The following is a 24,933-nucleotide window of genomic DNA, read 5'->3' as shown; positions in this document are numbered from 1 at the left end:
AACTCAGCTGGTCTGAGTCAGGGTGTGTGGGAGGAGGTTGGTAATTTCAGCTCTGTACAGGAATAAAACACACACAGACTACTGCAGGAACACGCGCCTCGGAGGAAGGAAAGAAACAGAACAGCAGAGAGGGTCAGCGAGGGAGGGATCTACACAGAGGCGACGAGAAAACAAACCACCGAGGCTGAAAGAAGAATAAGACTGGCAGAGATGATTGAGAAAAACACAATGTTAGCATGAAGAACAGAGACAAAACGGATACACAGGAGATCAGAAGTCAACAAACTGCCCTTGTGATCTTGAAATATTTCATACTACAAGGACTGTTTATCAAAACGTAATCTCTCGATCCTCATGGAGGCGCAGGCAAATAAGCGATGGAGTGGAGCGGACACACATAGCGCCTACAAGCGAGTGCTTCTGAGTAGAAGGCGCGGGCTCTCTCCAGTGCAGCGCCCAGAGTCCTCTCCGTGCTCGGCTCACAGGGGCCAGGGATGCTCCGAGCGGGGTCAGCAGCACAAACAGATGTTTACCACAGTGACCGCGTGGCCTAATGGATAAGGCGTCTGACTTCGAATCAGAAGATTGAGGGTTTGAGTCCCTTCGTGGTCGAGATTCTTTTCCAGCACATATAGAAATCACATTTTATGAAATCTACAATCCTGCCGCGCATTTCAATCTTTTAGTTTTTTAGGTTTTGCCTACGCAATGCGTACGAAGTACGCATGCGCTAGCAAAATCTAATGATATCCTCTATGTGGGGTCGGGTATCTGCCCCCTCCTCCCATTGGCTAGCTCCATAAATGGAGGCTAGCCATTGGTAGAGGGCTCTGTCTGTCAATCCCAGACCAGATTCGGGGGCGTTCCCGAGAATTTTTCCCTTTTGGCTACGTCACGCGACGTCAGCCAAAAGCCGGGAACGCCCCCGAATCTGGTCCGCCATTGCCGGCACCTGCATCAGCCTTCCTGCTCGGGACGATTGCACAAAAGTCGCTCGATAGCCCCTCCCTCCCGCTCCGTGGCAGCCCGTTTCCCTCCCTCTCCTCAGGCCGGCCAGCCGAAAGAAGCAGCCGTCCGCCTCCAGCCAGGGCTGCGCTGGGATTGGCCCAGCCGGCCGAGCCTCCACCACGTCATCGGGAGGAGGAGTGGAGAGCAGGAAGCAAGAGATCTGCCGGAAGATGTCCAGGTGAGTGCTTTGTTTTTTAGTTTGTTGCTTTGTCCGTGTGTGTGTGTCTGTTCCCGCCCCTCACCCTCCCGCTGTCAGTGTGTGGCCGTTCCCGACCCCCCTCCCGCTCTTCGTGCCTTTCCGCCCCCCCTCCTCCGTTTACCTCGTGTGTGGCCGTTCCCGACCCCCCTCCCGCTCTTCGTGCCTTTCCGCCCCCCCCTCCTCCGTTTACCTCGTGTGTGGCCGCAGGACGCAGTAACCCGTTGCAAGGAGCCTTCCGGTGCTGTAAAAAGCGGGATTAATACGTGCTCTAACCTCAGCGCTACTCCTCAGATAAAACGCTGTGCACAGTGGCACGCGGATGTTGTAAGCAGCTTCACAAGAGTTTGCACCCGAGTTAGGACTCTGGGTTTTACGGTAATTACTAGACCGCTGTGTTTTTGCTCTCACACTTTTCGTCAGGAAAAACTGACAGCATTTGTATGGGCACAATACTCACATTCCGAGATAGCACACCTGGTAAGAGCGAAAGTACAGTGTATTCCCGCAGTATTCCTAAATAGGAGGCGCAGAAACCAGAATACGTTAAACCCACCCCTGGGTAATAGGACACCCATAATATCTGTATTTACCAGGTGCGGTATTACCGCACCAAAATACCGAGGCAGATCTAACGAGGCTCTTAGTAGGGCCTACGCCTGATAGGGGAGAGGCAGGTGTAAATCACGGGTGTCATCCTAAACGCTTTACATAGTGCATAACAGAAAGAACCCCTAAATCATTCTGTATCCAGTGAAGAAGGCCAAGTTAGATCCAGGCATACAATGTACAGCGCTGCGAGGCGTCCTATTATAAACTAGGCTCTTTATAAGCATACACGTGAGAGGGCCTGGTGGTCTGTCATGAATTAGAGCACCTGGTGTATCTAGCACAATCTATTAGTGGGATAAGGCGAAGGAATGCCATATTTCCTCTCAAATGACCTAGGCTCGTTCCTCACAATTAGCAATGCACCGGCTGTGCACGAGGAGCTAAGCAGCAGAATGAATGCAAACAGTTACCATGACAATGTGACAGGGCATTCCCTATTGTTGTCATTATTGTTTTCTTTACAATGTTTGTCTTGTTTTCCGCTGACTGGGCTGAGGTCCCTGGCTGTGTTTGCTAAAAGCCACTGTCAGGAATAACAGCTGTGGCATCTGACAGCCTTAGACGGGTGTCTGAGGTCCCGCCTGGGGAGCAGTGTATCTGACACGTCACAACGAGAGAGAGTGTGCGTGAGGGCGAGGGAGGGAGAGAGAAAAAAGAGGGACAGCAGGAGAAAGGCAGAGAGAGATAGAGATTGAGTGAGAGACAAGAAAGACAAAGATGGCGAGACATAAAGTGAAAGGGAGGGGTGTGTAAGTGAGAGGACAGAAAAGAAGCAAGAGGAGGGATCAAGATAAGTGGTGCATGTGAGAGAAATAATGAGGGAAAGAAAGAGAGCGGAGAGAAACGAGACAGAAAGGGAAAATAAATATCGAGAGGATGTGGCCTAATGGCCAGACCTGGCGATTTCGGCGCCGGAAAACAAGATTCGTGTCTCGGCTTCGGCTCAACCTCCAGTGATTCTGGGCACATCACTTAATCTCAACTTGCCTACCTAAAATGAATGCGTCCTTGTGTAAGGTAACTGGTGCTCATGTAAAGCTCTCCAATACCTTCTGGTCGAGTTCGCACTATATAAAACTGCAACAAAAAAAGAGAGAAGGGGACAAAGAGGTGAGTAGGTGAGTGAGGGAGTGTAAGAGCAGGGTTAAAGAAAGAATGTCAGAGAGAAAAAAGAAAGGAAGAATGATAGATACAGATCAAGAGAGGGTCCTGTTAAAGAGAAACACAGAGAGAGGTAGAAAGAGGGAGGAGAGAGAAAGGGAGAAGAAGAATGAGAAGGAGAGAGAGAGAGAGAGGTATAAGGAACAAAAAGAAAACGCGAATGGGTGGGACAGGTAGAAGGAGGGGGAAGAGAGACAGACTGAGACGGACTGAAAAAGAGAAAGAATGAATGTCAGGTAGCTAGATCGATCAATAGATAGGTCGATAGATAGATAGATAGATAGATAGATAGATAGGAAGATAGATAGGAAGATAGATAGATAGATAGATAGATAGATAGATAGATAGATAGATAGATAATGCGGAAAATTCAGAGAGAAAGAGTGAGAGCAAAATAGACCGAGATAGACACAGAGAACAAGACAAGGAAAAGGAGCAAGAAGGAAGTTGGAAATCTCCCAACAAGCATTTGTATTTTGCTGAAGGCTGCTTGGTTCTGTGGTAGGTTTTAATGACATTCTGCACTCCAGCCTGCAGCACTCTTCACCGATGCATCAATGCTCTGCTGGTAAATGTACCAAGATGAGAAGAGCGTGGAGAAATCGGTCGGTCTGCTTAAGGGATTTGATCTATATATGGATGAAACAGAATCAAGTTGACTCATAGTTCAAGATTTAGGTTTCTTGTACAGGGAGTGCTTTATTTACTTCTTTATTTTAGTTAACATACTGTACATTTCTTCATAAATATACACTTGCAAACCTACAATAATATTTAAAATTTAAAATAATCAATCGATAACAGATCTAGTCGTCAACAACCCTCGTAATCACACTATGTATTTTCTCCTGTGTCTGCAAATCCCTCTCTCCTGATTGGTCACATTAACTTTGATCGTTGGGCATCTAAAAAGAATAAATTGCACATATTCTATCTCCTGTCACACAACCTACTCATCTAGTTTTCATACTTGAAAGCCACCCCAGAACCCTCAGTTTCACGAACTGGAATCAATCCCAGTGGGTACCAGGTACAATCATGTTGCTTCGACAGAGTGGGCCATTCAGAGCAGAGAACATGAAATAACTTCTCATGATTATATTTTTACAAGATGGTCAATGTTTGATGATGAGCCATAAAATAGCAACTTGTCTCATTAGCAATTTGCAGCATCCTCCAAGTTATACCCAAATCGCAAGACCCGATCAACCAAGGGTGTCTTACAACACCTAGTACTCCTTCACTGCTTGTTTGCCACCATGAGCCATAGTCTCTTTCAACTAGTAAACACGTAGGCGGCTATTGAGAATTTAATTGTATAAAGACAGGAGATGCTGCACCACCATTGTTGTACAAGAAGTGAGTCCCTTTTCAGATCGAATCAGGGCACAGCTGGTCTTGCGTTGCTTCTTTTCCAGTTCGGGGAGTACCCGTCCTGGCAGTTCAGGCTGGACTGTTCTTACTGATTTACATATAGCTGAGTCCAAAATGAAATGGCATGATGAGCAAAGAAGGAACGATAGATTGGGATGCAAGCATTCCTCCCATCATCTTTGGTGTGTTTATTTTTGGTTACTGGCATTAGTATTGTGCTCCCAAGGAATTACTTTTATGCATTTGGTCCTGTTTCCTAGTGGTAGATTAGATTAATAGGCGTTGGGTGTGATCAATAGTGGGGGTTGTGTAAGGTCATGAATATGGTTGGTGGGATGAGTAGATAGGATGGAGATGATTATGCACTGTAAGAGTGCAGGATATAGTCCCCAAAAGGGGGTGGTTGAAGGTTTTCAGCCAAGTTTACATTTTTATGCAGGGTGCCTCCGTGTGCCCCTGTTGCCTGCTTGTGCTGTGTGGGTGTGTGTGGAAGGCTCTGTGTGGGTGTGTGGAGGGCTCTGTGTGGCTGTGTGTGTGGGGGGCTTTGTGTGGCTGTGTGTGTGGGGGGCTCTGTGTGTGTTTGTGTGTGTCATTTGCGAGAGATAAAGCTAGTGGGATTGTAAATGACAATGCCATTTATTTATGTTAAAAATAAACATAAATAAAAATAATGTCAAGAGCAATGCCAATAGCTCTAACTTTAACAAAGGCAAAACCATTGCATTGTAAATGCTTGTTAAATCTATGCTGTATGCTGCTAAGGAGAAGGTAATTCTAACAAATGCAGACAAAACCCCACTTAATCAATCAATCAATCATGGCATTTATATAGCGCGCTACTCACCCGGGAGGGTCTCAAGGCGCTGGGGAAGAGGGGTATTTTACTGCTCGAACAGCCAGGTCTTGAGTTGCTTCCTGAATGAGAGATGGTCTTGGGTTCGCCGTAGGTGGGTGGGGAGGGAGTTCCAAGTCTTGGCTGCCAGGTAGGAGAAGGATCTTCCTGCGGCGGTGGCTTTGCGGATGCGTGGTACGGTGGCGAGTGCGAGGCTGGTAGATCGTAGCTGGCGGGTGGGCGTGTAGAGGGTCATGCGGTCGTTGAGGTACTGGGGCCCAGGTCGTGGAGGGCCTTGTGTGCGTGGGTGAGGAGTCGGAACGTGATCCTCTTGCTGACGGGGAGCCAGTGCAGGTCTCTCAGGTGTCCGGAGATGTGGCTGTGTCGGGGGATGTCCAGGATGAGTCGTGCGGAGGCGTTCTGGATGCGTTGGAGTCTTCTCTGGAGTTTGGCTGTGGTTCCGGCGTAGAGGGCGTTCCCGTAGTCCAGTCGGCTGGTGACGAGTGCCTGGGTGACGGTCTTCCTGGTTTCAGTGGGGATCCATCTGAAGATCTTGCGGAGCATGCGTAGGGTGTTGAAGCACGAGGAAGAAACGGCGTTGACTTGTCTGGTCATTGACAGGGAGGAGTCCAGGATGAAGCCCAGGTTGCGTGCGTGGTCCGTTGGTTTGGGAGCGGTGCCCAGGGCCGGGGGCCACCAGGAGTCGTCCCAGGCGGAGGGTGATGATCCCAGGATGAGGACTTCTGTCTTGTCTGAGTTCAGTTTAAGGCGGCTGTTCCTCATCCAGTCGGCGACGTCTTTCATCCCTTCGTGTAGGTTGGCTTTGGCGGTAGTGGGGTCGTTGGTGAGGAAGAGGATCAGCTGGGTGTCGTCAGCTTAGGAGATGATGTTGAGGTTGTGTTGGCGTGCGATGGCTGCGAGGGGGCTCATATAGACGTTGAAGAGGGTCGGGCTGAGAGAAGATCCTTGTGGGACGCCGCAGATGACTTCGGTGGCCTCGGATCTGAACGGAGGGAGGCGGACTCTCTTGGTTCTTCCGGTGAGGAACGAGATGATCCATTCCAGCGCTTTCTCTCGGATTCCGATGTTGCTGAGGCGCTTCACTAGGGTTCGGTGGCAGACTGTGTCGAACGCTGTGGAGAGGTCCAGGAGGATGAGGGCCGCTGTTTCTCCGTTGTCGATCAGGGTTCTGATGTCGTCGGTGGCTGCGATCAGTGCGGTTTCGGTGCTGTGGTTGGCCCGAAAACCGGACTGCGAGGGGTCGAGGGATCCGTTCGTCTCGAGGAAGGCGGCAAGCTGTTTGTTGACTGTCTTCTCGATGACCTTGGCCGGAAACGGAAGGAGCGAGATGGGACGGTAGTTCTTGAGGTCGGTGGGGTCCGCCGTTGGTTTCTTCAGGAGGGCGGTCAGCTCGGCATGCTTCCAGCTCTCCGGGAAGGTGGCGGTGTGGAAGGAGGAGTTGATGGTGTCTCGGAGATGGGGTGCGATTGTGGCGTCGGCTTTGTTGAAGATGTGGTGTGGGCACGGGTCGGTTGGTGATCCTGAGTGGATGGAGTTCATCGTGCGGGTGGTGTCGTCGGTGGTGATCGGGGTCCAGTTGCAGAGGGTGGTGGTGGCGGGCGTTGGTTCGGTGGTAGGGTGCATGGTCTGTGCGTCGAAGCTGTTGTGTATGTCGGTGATCTTGCGGTGGAAGAACGAGGCGAGTGAGTCGCAGAGGCTTTGCGAGGGGGTGATGTCGTTGATTCCGGCGCTGGGGTTGGAGAACTCTTTGACAATGCTGAAGAGTCCCTTGCTGTCGTTGTTGTCCAGTCGTTCTTTGAGTGCCGTCTTCTTGGTGGCGCGGATCAGCTGTTGGTGTTTGCGGGTGGCGTGTTTGAGGGCGGTCCAGTTGTCTGTGGTGTGGTCGAGCCGCCAGGCTTTCTCGAGGGTGCGGCAGTTCTTCTTGGATTCCTTGAGTTCGTCGGTGAACCAGGGGGTTTTCTTGCTGCCGGGTCTGCTGGGAGGGTTCTTTAGTGGAGCGAGGTCATCGGCGCAGGCGGTCAGCCACTTGGCGAGGTTGCTGGCTGCTTCGTTGGGGTCCGTTGTGCTGGTGGGAGTGTTCTGGCTGAGGGAGGAGGTGAGCTGCTCGGCGGTGATCTTGCTCCACCTGCGGCGGGGGACACGTTGCGGTTGGTGGTGGGTCGTAGTCCTATTGAAGCTGAAGTGAACGCAGCTGTGATCTGTCCAGTGGAGTCCGGTGGCATGGCTGAAGGAGACGTGCTTGCTGGAAGAGAAGACGGGGTCAAGCGTGTGTCCGGCGTAGTGGGTGGGGGAGTTCACCAGTTGCTTGAGTCCGAGGTTGGCGAGGTTGTCCAGCAGGGCGGTGGTGTTTTTGTCGTTGTTGTTCTCCAGGTGGAAGTGGAGGTCCCCTGGGAGGATGTAGTCGGCGGAGGGGAGGGCGTGCGGGCTGATGAAGTCTGCGATGTCTTCGCTGAACTGTGTGCGTGGTCCCGGTGGTCTGTAGACGAGGGTGCCTCGGAGGGTGGTCTTGGGGTCGGTGTGTATCTGGAAGTGCATGTGCTCGGCGGCGGAGAAGGTTTCGTCGGAGTTGGTCGAGATGCGGATGGCGTTCTTGTGTACGATGGCGATGCCTCCTCCCGTCTGGTTGACACGGTCCTTCCGGGTGATCTTGTATCCGTCCGGGATGGCTGTGGCGATGTCGGGCGCTGAGGAGGCGTTCATCCAGGTCTCGGTGAGGAAGGTGACGTCCGGTGCTGTCGCGTCGAGCAGGTCCCAGAGTTCCACGGCGTGCCTGTGGATGGAGCGGGTGTTCAGCAGGATGCACTTCAGGTGGTTGCTGTTTGTGTTGGACTCGACGGGAGCGGCGCAGGTCCGGTAGCAGGTGAAGTGGCAGGCGCTGCAGGCGAAGGGTCCGTGGGTGCGTCTCGGGGTGGCTCGGTAGCAGGCAGGGGTCCGGCCGGCATTGAGTGCGTTGAGAGTGCGGCGTCGTAGGTCTGTCTTGAGGTCTTGCATTGGCGGTGGGGACCAGGGGTCATGGCGCTGGGTGCCTTGCAGGCGCAGACGGGCTTGCCTTTGGCGCGCCTTCGGCGCACAATCGGCACTCCAGCTGCGCGTGACCGCTGCGCATGCGTGAGGGCAGCGTAAGAAGGGAGCCGGGTGGGCGGAACAGCTGCTTGGCGGGAGCGGGGCGGCGAATGGGCTTGCGGGGGGCGGGGCCGCAGGGAGGCAGCGGCGGGAAGAAGCTGGTGCGGGCGGGCGGCTCAGCGGCGGCTGGGTCGCCCGGGCACGAAGAACCAGGAAGCGGCAGCAGGCAGGAAGCGTCAGCAGGTAGGCAGGCAGGAGCAGCAAGGAGCGTGGGGGCAACTGGGCCTGATCACAGGCACTGTAGTCGCTTTAATACATAAACTTGCTGAAAATTCCTAAATTGTAACTTTTTCACAACACTTCACAGTGTCACTCACTAAAGCACTGTATAGCGTCCCTTAGTAAAGCACTGCAGTGTCCCTCAGTAAAGCACTGCATGGTGTCCTTGTCTAATCAACTGCACAGCCCCCCTCACCAAATTACTGAACAGTGTTTGTCTCTGAAGCACTACAGAGCTTCCCTCACTAACGCACTGCACGGTGTCCCTCACTAACGCACTGCACGGTGTCCCTCACTAACGCACTGCACGTGTCCCTCAGTAACGCACTGCACGGTGTCCCTCACTAAATCACTGCACAGTGTCCCTCACTAAATCACTGCACAGCGCCCCTCACTAAATCACTGCATGGTGCCCCTCACTAAATCACTTTATGGTTCCCCTCACTAAATCACTGCAGGGTGTCCCTCACTAAATCACTGCACAGCGCCCCTCACTAAATAACTGCATGGTGTCCCTCACTAAAACACTGCACGGTGTCCCTCACTAAAACACTGCATGGTGTCCCTCACTAAAACACTGCACAGTGTCCCTCACTAAATCAATGCACAGCGCCCCTCACTAAATCACTGCATGGGGACCCTCACTAAATCACTTCATGGTGCCCCTCACTAAATCACTTCATGGTGCCCCTCACTAAATCACTGCATGGTGCCCCTCACTAAATCACTGCATGGTGACCCTCACTAAATCACTGCATGGTGACCCTCACTAAATCACTTCATGGTGCCCCTCACTAAATCACTGCATGGTGACTGTAACGGTTTCCAGGAAGGTTCTGCAGGAGCGCCAAGAATCCGAAGATAATTCCACAGTCCTCCCCTGCGGCCTTCCGACTCTATCAAACACTAGAGTATCGAAAGGCTCGCCAGGGGAAAACAGGGAGACAAAACAAGGAAAGGTTGGGAAGGAACAAAAACGAAATCTTGACTTGTAATCTTCCACTTGGTAGTTGTACACGCTGTATGGGTTTATTTTGGTGGATGTAGAGCTGAAATAAAGATGCACGTTATGAAACAACAGTGTCTTGTAATCATGTGTCTCTATGCTTCCTGTCTTACTGTTACATACCATCAATGTTTTGTCTAAGCTTCTGAACGGATGTATAAGAGGTAGGGAATTCTTCTTGAACTATAAATGGATGGATAGAACAAGATTAATGACAGCTCGCCCTCACCTATACACCTGTGATGAAAACACCTAAACACAATATTCTTACTTGGAAAGCTATACAAGATGTTCCATAGACTGTAGAAATCAAAACACACTTGATTGTATTTCAATTGCCAACTCCAATGCTGTGTATTAACATCTATAATACGAAAACACATGAATTAGAAATCTATGCTTTTTACACTTCAAGAGATAAACAAATAGACAGCGCACAGCGCTGTTACCGTATTTCTTCAAGTGGTGGAACTGGAATCCTGTACCCTGGATGGCGTCCACGCAAGTATCCCCAAACACGTGTGGATACTGGCACCAACAAAGGATGGTGAAAGGGCCAGCCGATATACAGCCAAGTCAAATGAGGGAAAAACAATGGCGGCAATGGGCTTAATGTTAAAGGAGGAGAACAAGATCAGCCCAATGATATGTGTCACACCATGAAGAAATAAAAAACCTAAATACCTAAAAAAAAGGAAGGGAGCCCCACACTGCCCGGCTGGACGGCGGAGAACCAATCCCGGCCGTCTAGCGGAGCAAAGGACAGAACGGGGTACAAAGAAGGTAGCGCCCGGCTGGACGGCGGAGAACCAATCCCGGCCGTCTAGCGGAGCAAAAGGACAGAACGGGGTACAAAGCAGGCAGCGCCCGGCTGGACGGCGGAGAATCAATCCCGGCCGTCTAGCGGAGCAAAGGACAGGACGGGAGTCAGAAGCACAATGCCCGGTCGGCCGGCAGAGAAAACAATCTCGGCCAGCGGGCGGAGCCGAAGGAGAAGGCGCAACGGCGCCTGCAAAGTAACAGAGCGGAAGATTTGCTCAATGGCGGGATCCTCAAAGATCAGGGGACTCCGCTCTCGATATAACAGGCGGGTGAAGAACAACAGGAAACCTGGAACTCGAAAACAAGGCGGAACTGAGAACACGGAGCTTGACGCAAGAACGTAAAGCGTCGCTCCAAGGGTTCAGGAAGCTTATGTAGGGAATTCACTTAAAGGGACAGCACCTCGGGGATCTCGGGGCATGACAGCACACTCCCCCCACAATTCCCTTCCCCTGGTTTGGGCTTGTCAGGATGGTCTCGGTGAAACAGGCGAATCAGACGGGGTGCATGGATGTTTAACTCTGGCTCCCATGTACGCTCCTCTATTCCATAACCCTTCCAATGTACCATATACTGCAAGCCTTTTCCAACTCTACGGGAATCAATTATCGCCTCCACCTCATATTCTTCAGAATCTTGGAGGGTCACAGGAGCTGGTCTTAGGGGTAATTTAGTCCCTGGTTCGACCGGTTTCAAGAGGGAAACATGGAACACCGGGTGAATTCTGAATGAGGGGGGAAGTTCCAGTTTCATGGCCACCGGATTTATGATCTTCACCACTTTATATGGGCCAATGTATTTGGGGTTAAACTTGCGTGGACCCCCTAACGCTATATGTTTTGTGGAAAGCCACACTTTGTCTCCTGGTGTGTAAATGGGTTCTAGCCTCCTGTGTAAATTGGCCCCTTCTGTGTATCTCACTTTTGCCATCTCTAGACAGTCTAAAGCATCCTTGTGTACTTGCTGTAATTGCTCTACTCTCTCTGTGGCAGCCGGATTGGAACCATCCATAGGGGCACCTGAAGGCAATAACTTAGGGTGATACCCATAGGAACAAAAGAAAGGGGATGTGTTGATAGAGGAATGTGTACTATTATTGTACGAAATTTCGGCTAACCATACCAACTCATCCCAATCTCTCAAAGAGTGCAATACTTGATTACGTATGTATTGTTCAAAACACTGATTGACCCTCTCTGTCTGTCCATCCGTCTGCGGATGGTGACTTGAGGATAATCGGACATCAATTTGGAGCAAGGAACAGAAACTCTTCCAGAACCGTGATACAAACTGGACACCCCTGTCTGAAATGAGGACGGAAGGGACCCCATGTAGTCTAGTTATGTGTTGCATGAATACGGAGGCCAAGTCACCAGCTGTGGGTAACCCTTGTAAGGGTACGAAATGGGCCATCTTCGTGAACATGTCTACCACTACCAACAATGTGTTATTCTTCCTCTTCGTTAGTGGCAACTCCACAATGAAATCGAGAGACACCGTATGCCAAGGACGAGGAGGAGAAGCTAATGGCATGAGTAGACCCACAGGGTTAAGGTGAGATACTTTGGTCTGAGCGCAAACATGACATGTTTTAACGAAGGTCTCTATATCTTTAATCATACCAGGCCACCAAAAGCGTTCTCTCAAGGCCCTGGTAGTCTTCTTGATTCCAGGATGTCCTGCCACTGGATGGGAATGGTACCATCTCATAACTTGTTCTTGTAAATCAGTGGTAGGTAGTACCACTCCCCCCTGTACCCAGATTAATCCCTCAATTGAGGACACTTCATGGGAACCCACCAAGGCAGTCATGTCTACTGCGGCCTGACTGCTCCGCACTCGTGCTGCAAAATCCTCTTCGGTTGACATCCCTCCTATGATACTTGATTGGGGGATGATGTATGGTTGTTCTACAACATCGGTAGGGGAGTCAAACCCTAATCTTGACAGAGCATCAGCCTTGCCGTTTTTTCTCCCTGGTCTGTAGTGTACGGTGAAATCATATTCACTGAAGAATTGTGACCATCGTAGTTGTCTCATGGAAAGAGCTTTGGCGGATTTGATGTATTGTAGGTTGCGGTGGTCCGTATACACCACCGCGGGATGCCTGGCACCCAATAAATACTGCCTCCATTCTTCAAATGCTCTTTTGATGGCTAGAAGTTCCTTATCACCCACTGAATAGTTATATTCAGCAGGGTTGAATTTATGTGAGAAGTAGGCTACTGGATGGCACTCGCCTGACTCTGTGTCTATTTGTGACAGTACCCCTCCTACTGCCACCTGCGACGCATCCACCTCCACCACAAAAGGTAATGCCGGATCCGGATGTCTTAGAACAGGGGTGCTGGTGAAGGCCGTCTTCAGAAGACGAAAAGAGTCGGCAGCAACTGGGGACCACACAAAAGGAACGCCCTTCCTCAACAAAGCTGTGATAGGTGCCACCAGAGTAGAGAATCCCTGGATGAACCGCCTATAAAAATTGGCCAGGCCCAAAAAACTTTGGATCTCTTTCACTGTCCGAGGTGCTGGCGATGGCAATACTGCTTCTACCTTGGAGGGATCCATGCTGAGACCCCAGGGGGACACGATATAACCCAAAAAGGGGACTTCCTGTGTATGAAAGGTGCACTTTTCAAGCTTGCAATACAGACGATTATCATGTAACCGTTCCAACACATTACGTACATGCTGCATGTGTTCCACCATAGAGGGAGAAAATATGAGGAGGTCGTCAATATATGCTATAACATACAAGTCTAGCATATCCTTTAGGACTTCATTTATAAAAAATTGAAATGCTGCAGGAGCATTACAGAGTCCGAAAGGCATCACGAGGTACTCGAATAGCCCGAATTTGGTACAAAATGCGGTCTTCCATTCATCTCCCTCCTTGACTCTCACAAGATGGTATGCTCCACGCAAGTCTAATTTAGTGAAGAACTTGGCATTGCGGATTCGGTCAAGGAGGGAGGCAATTAGAGGTAGTGGATACCGGTTTTTGATAGTGACGTCATTCAACTTCCTGTAGTCTATGCAACAGCGAAGACCCCCTTCTCTTTTAGGGATAAAAAAGAGGGAAGAGGAGGCTGGGGACCGGGACGGCCTAATAAAACCCTTAGCAAGCATGTCATGCAAATAATCGCGTAGATACGCGTTCTCTTTTTCAGTGAGAGCATACACTCTGCTGCATGGTATTCTTGCCCCTGTCTCTAGGTCAATGCGGCAATCGTAGACCCTATGCGGAGGGAGGATTTCTGCTTCTTGTGCATCAAATACGGAGTACAAATCTTGATAACAGGGTGGTAGTTCAGTCTTATTTTCGGTACCATCACTATCCATGGATTCCATGTCAGCGGAAGCTCCTACTACCTGTCTCCCAGGTTCTGGCGGAAATGTTAGTGTAGAGGTTTCCCAATTGATATCAGGGTTCTGAGACCTAAGCCAAGGAATACCTAAGAGCACCGGGAATTGAGGAGAACGAATAAGATCAAACCTTATGTCTTCGTGATGTTCTGGTTCTATAATCATGTGTAAAACAGATGTATGATGTGTTACAGGGCCTGAGACAAGTGGGCTACCGTCTATGGTGGTAACATAACTGGTTATCTCTTTAGGAGTACAGGGTATCATGTTTTCTTTAGCCCACTCCTTATCCATGTAGTTTCCTGATGCACCTGAATCAATCATCACCAATACATGTAAGCCATGCACTCCATCAGACAGAAAGGCTGATACATACAAATGATTGGTTGGGGTGCTACTGTAATCCGCGGAAGAGACGGTTAACCCTGATCTACCTGGAATCCTCGTCTCACAGGATTCCAGGCTTCCTAGTTTCCCGAATACTTGGGCTGTGCAGGTTTTACTGGGCAATCCTTCAAGAAGTGACCTGCCTTCCCACAGTACAGACAAAGTCTAAGGGTGCGTCTTCTTTGTCTTTCTTCGTGTGTGAGGGGCCCCCTTACTATGCCTATCTGCATGGGCTCGCTCTCGTCACTGGGCTTGTCTGCAGTGTTCTTCTTCTCTCTTACAGGCAGATATCGTGCTTCATGTTTGCCTCTCTCTTTCTTCCTTTCTTGCTGACGGTGATTTATCTTCACCACTAAATCTATAAGATCGGTGCATGAAGTCGGTAAATCTACGATCTGCGAGAGAGCATCCTTCAAATCGTCTCTTAATCCCCGATAAAACATTGTACTACGTTTTTCCTCTGGCCAACGTGCTTCCACTACCAGTCTGCGAAAGGAAGTTATGTAAGTGACAAGATCTTGGTTGCCCTGTTTCAGATTCAACAGTTCTGTATCTGACGACTGTGTATAGACATGTCTGTCAAAGAGTTTACGGAACTCCCTCCTGAATGTGGGGTAACTATGTAGTAGTGGATCATCTCTATCGACTAATGGTATGGCCCAATCAGCAGCTGCCCCGCTAAGGTAGGATATTACAAAGGCGACTTTCGCCTGATCTGATGGGAAACAAGCAGCTTTACATGAAAAATGCAGCTGACATTGGCTAAGGAAAGCAGCACATCGTGCCGCGTCTCCCGCATACCTTTCAGGGGGTGCTAAAGGTAAGGAAGGAGGTGTGGTTACTTGCACCACCGATGGGCCTCCCCCCGTAGCTCCAGCAGTCTGTTGTCGCTGCAATGCGTCCACTCTAGATATTAACGCTTGGGTTTCAACCTGCAAATTCCCCAACATGCTAGCTACATCTGCTAGGGAGACTGATTCGAGATCCATGACGCTCGGGCAGAACAGACCACGTGGGCTTTACGTTCTGTAACGGTTTCCAGGAAGGTTCTGCAGGAGCGCCAAGAATCCGAAGATAATTCCACAGTCCTCCCCTGCGGCCTTCCGACTCTATCAAACACTAGAGTATCGAAAGGCTCGCCAGGGGAAAACAGGGAGACAAAACAAGGAAAGGTTGGGAAGGAACAAAAACGAAATCTTGACTTGTAATCTTCCACTTGGTAGTTGTACACGCTGTATGGGTTTATTTTGGTGGATGTAGAGCTGAAATAAAGATGCACGTTATGAAACAACAGTGTCTTGTAATCATGTGTCTCTATGCTTCCTGTCTTACTGTTACATACCATCAATGTTTTGTCTAAGCTTCTGAACGGATGTATAAGAGGTAGGGAATTCTTCTTGAACTATAAATGGATGGATAGAACAAGATTAATGACAGCTCGCCCTCACCTATACACCTGTGATGAAAACACCTAAACACAATATTCTTACTTGGAAAGCTATACAAGATGTTCCATAGACTGTAGAAATCAAAACACACTTGATTGTATTTCAATTGCCAACTCCAATGCTGTGTATTAACATCTATAATACGAAAACACATGAATTAGAAATCTATGCTTTTTACACTTCAAGAGATAAACAAATAGACAGCGCACAGCGCTGTTACCGTATTTCTTCAAGTGGTGGAACTGGAATCCTGTACCCTGGATGGCGTCCACGCAAGTATCCCCAAACACGTGTGGATACTGGCCCCAACAAAGGATGGTGAAAGGGCCAGCCGATATACAGCCAAGTCAAATGAGGGAAAAACAATGGCGGCAATGGGCTTAATGTTAAAGGAGGAGAACAAGATCAGCCCAATGATATGTGTCACACCATGAAGAAATAAAAAACCTAAATACCTAAAAAAAAGGAAGGGAGCCCCACACTGCCCGGCTGGACGGCGGAGAACCAATCCCGGCCGTCTAGCGGAGCAAAGGACAGAACGGGGTACAAAGAAGGTAGCGCCCGGCTGGACGGCGGAGAACCAATCCCGGCCGTCTAGCGGAGCAAAAGGACAGAACGGGGTACAAAGAAGGCAGCGCCCGGCTGGACGGCGGAGAATCAATCCCGGCCGTCTAGCGGAGCAAAGGACAGGACGGGAGTCAGAAGCACAATGCCCGGCCGGCCGGCAGAGAAAACAATCTCGGCCAGCGGGCGGAGCCGAAGGAGAAGGCGCAACGGCGCCTGCAAAGTAACAGAGCGGAAGATTTGCTCAATGGCGGGATCCTCAAAGATCAGGGGACCCCGCTCTCGATATAACAGGCGGGTGAAGAACAACAGGAAACCTGGAACTCGAAAACAAGGCGGAACTGAGAACACGGAGCTTGACGCAAGAACGTAAAGCGTCGCTCCAAGGGTTCAGGAAGCTTATGTAGGGAATTCACTTAAAGGGACAGCACCTCGGGGATCTCGGGGCATGACAGTGACCCTCAGTAAATCACTGCATGGTGACCCTCACTAAATCACTGCATGGTGCCCCTCACTAAAGCACTATACAGTGTCCCTCACTAAAGCACTATACAGCGTCCCTCACTAAATCACTGCACAGAATGGCTTTTACAAAATCACTGCACTGTGTCCCTCACTAAAGAACTGCACAGTGTCCCTCACTAAAGAATTGCACGGTGTCCCTCACTAAAGCACCGCACTGTGTCCCTCACTAAAGCACTAAAGAGTCCCTCACTAAAGCACTGCACGGAGTAGCTTTCACTGTCGACAGCTACAAGCTCTCACAGGTGCAGCACGTGTTGCACCTGTTCCAAGCAGGGCGCTTAACTGAGGTGCTACCGTCGAGGCGCATTGCCCCTTTGTTGTGAATTAATTATCAGTGTGAGGCTGCCTCAGCATCTCCAACTCTCTTCTACTCCTTTTTTCTTGTCTCCAAGAAAAAAGGAGAAACTAAGAAACTGGCTCTATCTTGCATTTGAAAAGGTGCCACACATGGCCCCTGGAATGATACAATTCTGTGGCCTCTGCCATTTGCACAAAATTATGGATTTATTATATTTGCCACATAATCCATTTTCAGACTTCAACAAGAGGAATGTTGTTGCATACAGGGCAAAAAGCGCCCCACATGAGACTACAGTGTCGCAGACCGTTTGCAAAGGGTAACTGGTCGCCTCTCAATTGCTGATTGCTGTATTCAGGTGTTCATCTCAACTCTTAGCCCATGCCAGTGGTTCCCTAACAGTCAATCTTTTTTATCTATTTTTTAGTTGTACTACCAAGGAATCCGCTATCATGCCAAAATGTAAATGATTTGATGTTTGATTTTAAAATCCCTTTAAACAGAAGAGGAGTTTGTCAAAACAGGAACAGTTTCTGAAATTAAACATTGTGGCCGGGAGGCACAGGGTCTTAAGACTGTCTCAATTTACATTCAGTATAGGTCCTTCTTTTAAGCAAAATGTGAACAGTTGTAAACGTTTTCGGCGTACCATATATGGTGAGGAATGTTGGTTGCTGCCTTTGGAGTCATAAAGGAATTGTCTAATGGTTACAAAAGGTGGGTCTATACCTCCCGTGGACACAATGTGGCCAGTCGTGAAGGTGTCCAGATGTCTGGCATAAGAGCACATGATCACTACATGTGCTGGGCCCTGATTGGATAAATGTTCATACCTCATGTGGCATCTGAATTTTATGGTGTTTTTATGAATGTGCGTGCCTCCTCCAGCCATGTGCGTTTTATTAGCGCAATCTCCTTTGACCCTTTGTAATGTTGCTGCACCTATCCGTGGGATTGATCAAGAATTTTCTGCCTGAGCGTCAGCCTGCTAGCTTTGCACCCTCCCACCTGTGACCTATCAATCACTAATCATGGACCATGGTCTGAGGACCTGTTTGACTATATATTAGCGAGTCGAGGTTGATGTAGAGTTCACAACAGGCAGATATTAATTAGAACAAGATATAGTTTTCGTTGACAAATGCAACTAGTTCCATATTAACAGATTCATGTTTACATGAAGTCGTTACTTTGGAAATGGAGTTCGGTCTCCAGTTATAGATAAAAAGATGTACTGGTTTGACATTTTTGGATGTACTGCATCCTTTGGTATTGAAAGCCCAGTGGATTTTGCATTTTAAGAAGAAGAGTCTTTAATGATCATTTTGGCTGGGATCAAGTGATTCTAAAATCGCGAAACATGTTTGTAGCTTTAAGAATAAACTTAAAATAGAATAATACAGCAAGTTTTGGAAAATCTCAAAAGGAGTCCTAACTTATGTTCACATTGCAGATAGTAATATAAAATGAAATGGATATGAGGCCTTACCCCTTAATCTGCTGCAGAACGGGTTTATCAAATTTACTTAAATGACTAGCATTAACAACAAGATTTTACAGACGTCTTGTGATTTTAGTGAACAGATGAGACAGGCCAACACCCTACTCTGACTGCAGTGCAGTTCACCATCTCCCACTTTTATCAGCAGATCAATATCTTGGTAGCACTATGATCCTCAACGCCATGGTCAAGGTTGAGACATTTACAAACAATTGCTGTTATTACATTCAAAATTTGTCCTCGCCTCATGTCTATTAAAGCTAGGTGGGTCGAGAAGGTTTATCGTTCGAACAACTGGGTCGTGCTTCTAAGAAGTTTTGGAAGCCGTAGACAGTATTATTGGAAGCTAAAATAAATTATAATGCCATGTTATCCCACATAATTTTCCTTTTCGTGCTTTGTAAATTAGATATTACATAAGATAAATGTAAGCGAAGCCTACATGCAGTATGCACTGTTCCTAGAGAATGTATAGATCTCAACAATTTGAATGGTTTATTCCTACTTTAAATAAATGATTAGTCTGCCGGTTTTTCTTACACTCAATATCTTTAATTGTTTAACAGAAATTATTTCAGAAGAAACAATACTATGTTTCTACATTGATATCATAATACAACATAACATGGTATGTATATAAATTATCTCTGATTGTGAATCATGTGGAAATCATACATATGTTCATATATTCATATACATAGCTGTCTTTGTCAAAATGATTATATTATACAACACACACAATGACACCAAAGGTTATGAGGCGGTGTCGCCCGATGCATTTCGGGAAGCCCTGTTCCCTTCTTCAGGGGCGAAAACCTATTGGTGCGCAGCAATAACTACGCGGTCGTCACTGTAAATGCGAACCTTTGTCTTGACACTCGGTGTAATGGCGGTGTGCGCGACAAAGCACGGTGATATTCTGCTGTTCAAAGATGTGGTGGCTAATGTCAGGGCTGAAGGGAAATCTCAATGCCGATGTGCCACGATAAGGAATTAACTTGTCAGTAGTGTCATTCAGATAAACACGGGAACTCGTATCTATCTCCTTGGTATTCCTTCCGATAAGACTTATCGGAAGGAATACCAAGGAGATACACCACATCTTTGAACAGCAGGATATCACCGTGCTTTGTCGCGCACACCGCCATTATACCGAGTGTCAAGACAAAGGTTCGCATTTACAGTGACGACCGCGTAGTTATTGCTGCGCACCAATAGGTTTTCGCCCCTGAAGAAGGGAACAGGGCTTCCCGAAATGCATCGGGCGACACCGCCTCATAACCTTTGGTGTCATTGTGTGTGTTGTATAATATAATCATTTTGACAAAGACAGCTATGTATATGAATATATGAACATATGTATGATTTCCACATGATTCACAATCAGAGATTATTTATATACATACCATGTTATGTTGTATTATGATATCAATGTAGAAACATAGTATTGTTTCTTCTGAAATAATTTCTGTTAAAAAATTAAAGTTATTGAGTGTAAGAAAAACCGGCAGACTAATAATTTTTTTAGAGTAGGAATAAACCATTGAAATTGTTGAGATCTATACATTCTCTAGGAACAGTGCATACTGCATGTAGGCTTCGCTTACATTTATCTTATGTAGTTCACATACTGTGTAGCCAGCACAGGTAGCAGCTTGCACCCTTGGTTTACCGTGCATAACTAGATCACTTGACTAAAAATCGAGTGCTCCTCTCCCCCTCTTAATTGTAAATTAGATAACCACGTTGTATGACTCAGTCCTCATAGCTGCATAATTCCAGTGGCCTAACCTTCAAGTCGGTGACCGACGTGAAACCATAACAGCATCCTGGCTTCTCAGTACACAGCATGTTCCTTCTGTTCTCTGAAAAGTAATAAAATATTTGGAAAATAAAGGTTTATATTAATGGGAATAGTAAGTATGACGTAAGCAAACAATGTGGATGGACCAACTGAAAAGAAGATTATCTATACTCAATGGTGTGATGAGCAGTTGCAAGGAACCAGTAGGTTTTCTTGAAAGACCCCTCACATACCAACCTGGTTGGTGTCATGCTTCATCACTGGGGTCCCAACCAGGGCCGGATTGGGAACCACAACCGGCCCGGGCAAAGTCCCCACTTGGGGGGGTTGGAGGTGCCGCCGAGCTGTTTGCCGGGGCCGCTGCAAAACGGCCCTGTAACAAAAATGGCCCCTAGGGGCCCAACACCGGCCCCCACCCATGCGGCGCACCGGGGGATTGCCTAGATCCCGCTATGGCCAGTCTGGCCCTGGTCCCAACTAAGCGTCCGGATGCCCCTCGTTGTGCTGCAACGCCTGATTACAGCGGTGCTGATGTAGTGTAATTGTATAGTGCAGATTAAAAATATCTCTAGGAATCCTTACCAAATGTGTTTATTGTTGGCGGCCCAGGATATAGTTAAGAAAACCTAATGGTTCCTTGGCACTGCTCATCTCATCAGTGAGTCTAGATAACCTTCTTTTCAGTGGGTCCATCAACATTGTTTCCTTACATCTGAATTGGGGATAGGGACGTACCCTTTAATTTCCTCGCTCTCTCATTGGTTTACACTAATAGTAAATATGACTGCATCAGAGTATGACACTTCCCCAGTGTGGTTAATTGTAGAGTGGTAATAGTAAATCTGACACCCTCAGAGTTCAAAACATTTCCCCTGTTTCTGTCTGGGACTGGTGAATCTGACCCTTTCAGAGTGTAGGACCATACATCTATTAACACTCCTAAACTGCTAATATTTTAAGACAATTTGTTTTGTATATTTTAAGTAAAGCAGTTGCTTCCTTTTATTTGTAGGTCTTGCCTGAGACAGTGCATGCGTTGTTGCTTGTGAGACGTTTTGTTTACATACAGGGGAGAGTTCGCCCATTGCTTACCATTTCTTGGCTTTATCGTCACTCTGATTTCCCTGCTTCTTTTTGCTCAGAGCATTCCAGCTATACCTTCTTTTCGTGAGTTTTTCCCACCCCTGGAGCATAGTCCAAGTACTTGTGTTCTTTAACTGCTCCTACATTCGTTCCTACTTTTTTAAAGGTGCAGAATTCAATAAGAGTTCATGTGTTTTAGTCCATCTCCCACAATCCCACACTGCACTATTGCTTTCATCCACTCCTCTCCTGCCTTCTTGCTTGTCCCCTTCTACTCTCCAACCCTATCCTTCCTTTTTTCTCCCTTGCCACCCTCTTGTTCCTCTCAGTGTTGTCCATTGTTTGCCTGCTTCTGCTTGGGTATTCACTCCATCTCTCCTTGGCCCTGCCCTGCCATATGTAAAGTGAAGGTACTGGCACTGCCACTGATCGAGTTACAACATCCCTAGACCTGCAGCATCATAATCGAGATAACATTGTTCCCTTCTAATGATATATAAGAATACTCTTGGGTTCGTATAGCATCCGCATGAACTCTAAAAATGCTTATCACTTAAATCCAATCCTAAATCTGACAGTTTGCTGATAATGTCTGGCCCTGAATACATTGAACAGGAATAACCATTGTTCGATATTTCTTGTACATACAAATGGGTTCTCATGTATGAATTTGATTGAATATGACTTGATAACAGGGCTATGTGAAATGTGTCTTGACAAGAATAAGATATGACACGGTACTATATGCACCTTGAAAAGAGATATCACATTTAACAGCTTGTTTCGAATATATTTCTTTAATTGAAATATGTATCTCCAAGATTGATCTGTAGTTAGCAAATAATTTCTGATGTAACCTTCTTTGAATTACAGATACATGAAATGTATCATGAAATATGTATATGCTTTTATAATGAATAGATTGCTTAAACAAACTTTGATGTTCAAAATACGATATTCTCACTATGGTCATTCCTGTATGTATCACAATGTTTTTGTTTGTGTCACCAGTATTCTCTTGTTGTTTTGTTTCGTCACAAAGGTGTTATGAATATTTGAATACTTTTTAGATTTGTAACTGTAAATATTTATGTTTCAGATTACAATTGCATCTATACAGATCATAATTGACATCAGTCATGAAGATGGTTTCTGAAATTGCTATTTAGGAAACCGAAACGTCGACCTTCATCTTATCCCTGTCTTGTTTTACTCATTCTGATTTGGGATAGGTGTTTTTAGGTTCTGTTGAGTCACTTATTAATTTACTTTTTGTGTACCTACAGTCCTAATCATTTCTGTATTTTCTCTCATCTGTATATGAAATTATTCACTTTATTGATTTCTTGATAAAATTCTATTTTTATAATACACCTTTGTGTTTGTTGTCTATATGTTGTTTATGTGTCCTGACCGAACAGAGTTTTTACATTCAATTAAATAATTATTTTGTTGAATTGATTGTTTGTAAGGATCATTAATTTATCCTCCAAAAATAGCTTGAATTATTAATTGTTTTCCAAACAAACTCCCTTGAAGGCAGCTTTACCTCTCTGACTAGGATGAGTAGCGCTATCAAAGAATTGAATTTAAAATAGTGCTATTTAAATTCTTATTCCTGTAATTTCTCCGACCTAAACATCTAACATTCTTACAGTGCATACAAATCTCTTACATACAGAGATTGAACAAAGTCAAAAGCTTGTCTCCAAATAACTTCTCTAACGTACTTGTGAAGTAATAACACAATGTGATCTTTTATTTCCCCTCCACTGCATTGGAAATTCGGTTTTAGGCCCCAGATAGCTCCCAGCCAGGGTTCTAGACACAACAAAAGGAGGGTGGTTGCCCTTTAAATCAGGCCTTTGGTTCTGGCCCAGCTTGAAGTGAACACAAGACAGCCCCTTTACATGTTGCTTCTCAGAATGGAAAGCAGGCAACATGCAGGCGATGCTGAATGTGTGCTGGTGTCCGCAAATGACACCAGGACAAATTGGGCATATTTCACTGGGACTAGATAGAGTCCCCACCATACCCACAACGCTTTACAGTAGCACTCCTACTTGCCAGGTAATCGACGACTACCCTGTAAAAATAGGACTTGTACGCCACCCAGCACATTTACCGCCCACCAGTGCCCTTTTTATATTGAGTTTTATATATAGTATTCATTCCACATTTCAGCTGCACTATAGCTCTATATCCTTAATTTTATTATTATAGTGTAGAATTGACCCAGTACTTCTCTTCCCCTTTGTGTGCTGCTCTCTCTCGCCTGTATGCTTCTCCCTTACTGTACTCCATGATGAGGTCACCCTCTTGTGTGCCCACCACCCATGTTGCTTTCCATGCCTGCTTTCCACCCAAAATGCTTTATTTTATATCTTCTAATTCTAGTTGGATCAACAAATTAAAAGAAAGAGCCTGCATTATTTTGTAGGTGTGTGCTTGTGTAGTGCATGTGCCTACAATATGATGCAATATACTTTTGTTTCTTATTTAGCCATTCCACACAGCAGCAGAGTCAGAGTCATATTATATTGATGTATTGCAAACTTGTTTTTATAACACTATGTTAATTCTACATTCACAATGTAGTCCATTATACAGTGTTTATTTCACATACAAATAAAACATTTGCTTTTTTTTTTACAATTTTCAGCATTACAGTTTTTTAATATATACTTTTAAAATGTATTGCATATATTTTAATTTTGATTTCATTTACACATCTTTCATTTCTTTATTTTGTTAAATAAAATTAAAATATAAATTTTTTTAAACAGTTCAATGTTTTTGTCATATTTTTTTCACATTTCAAACAGTTTTCAAATCTTTTATATCTTAATCTTTGTCATGGGAATACGTTATATGAAAGACTTTCTTTATTTTCATTAAGACACCATTTTCCTACTGCTTATATTGCTTTCTAGTCCTTTTTAAGTCGAGCCTAGGCAGCGCTTGCACTGTCTATTCGAGACATGTTGTATTCAGGTTTGTGAGCTTTAACTCCGCCTTTCCTTTTTATTTGCTACTTCGATTGCTCTTCAAAATATCTTGGTTTTCACTAGAGCATTGGCCCTCTTTGCCCTCCTTTCTCTAGTCATCGCCCAGAGAGCAGTGCCTAACTACTCAGTAGCCTTCCACTGTAGAGTTTATCTGTTAGTTCAAACACACTTTTTTCTGTTAGTTTCTTTATCTTCAAGCAGAGCTGTGTGCGTGCATATCTTTGCCACATGCAGCGTGAACAGACAGATAATGGCGTTGGAACATAATACAGCCCGCTCAATTGCTGCCATCCTCTGTCGGCGTGTTGCTGGGATTGTTTTTCGAAATACAAAATATAATTTCAAATGTTTAGGCAGCAGCTGTTATCACTTCATTTTCTTCATTTGGTGAATTCCCTCCAGACCTCCCTGCCTCCGAATGACAGATGGCTTTCGAGATATTTGAGCGCTTTCGTTCGGCTGACAGAAGAAACACTGTAGCATGTGTATGATTTGTGGCAGCTCCTCTTTGCCTTTGCTTTTAAGCAGAACTTGGCGGCGGCTGTTAGTGCTTCCTTTCCTCCTTGCCTCTGAAT

General features: G+C 46.6%; 1 non-coding gene across 1 annotated transcript; it reads left to right on the top strand.

The window, feature by feature from the left end:
• Positions 1–539: 539 nt before the first annotated feature.
• TRNAR-UCG (transfer RNA arginine (anticodon UCG)) lies at positions 540–612 on the top strand. The gene has a single exon. It is a non-coding gene; the product is annotated as a tRNA-Arg (tRNA).
• Positions 613–24,933: the final 24,321 nt, after the last annotated feature.

Source organism: Lissotriton helveticus, chromosome 1_2 (assembly GCF_964261635.1).
Source record: "Lissotriton helveticus chromosome 1_2, aLisHel1.1, whole genome shotgun sequence".
NCBI classification, from domain to species: Eukaryota; Metazoa; Chordata; class Amphibia; order Caudata; family Salamandridae; genus Lissotriton; species Lissotriton helveticus.
This window is presented reverse-complemented; position numbering and strand designations above follow the sequence as displayed.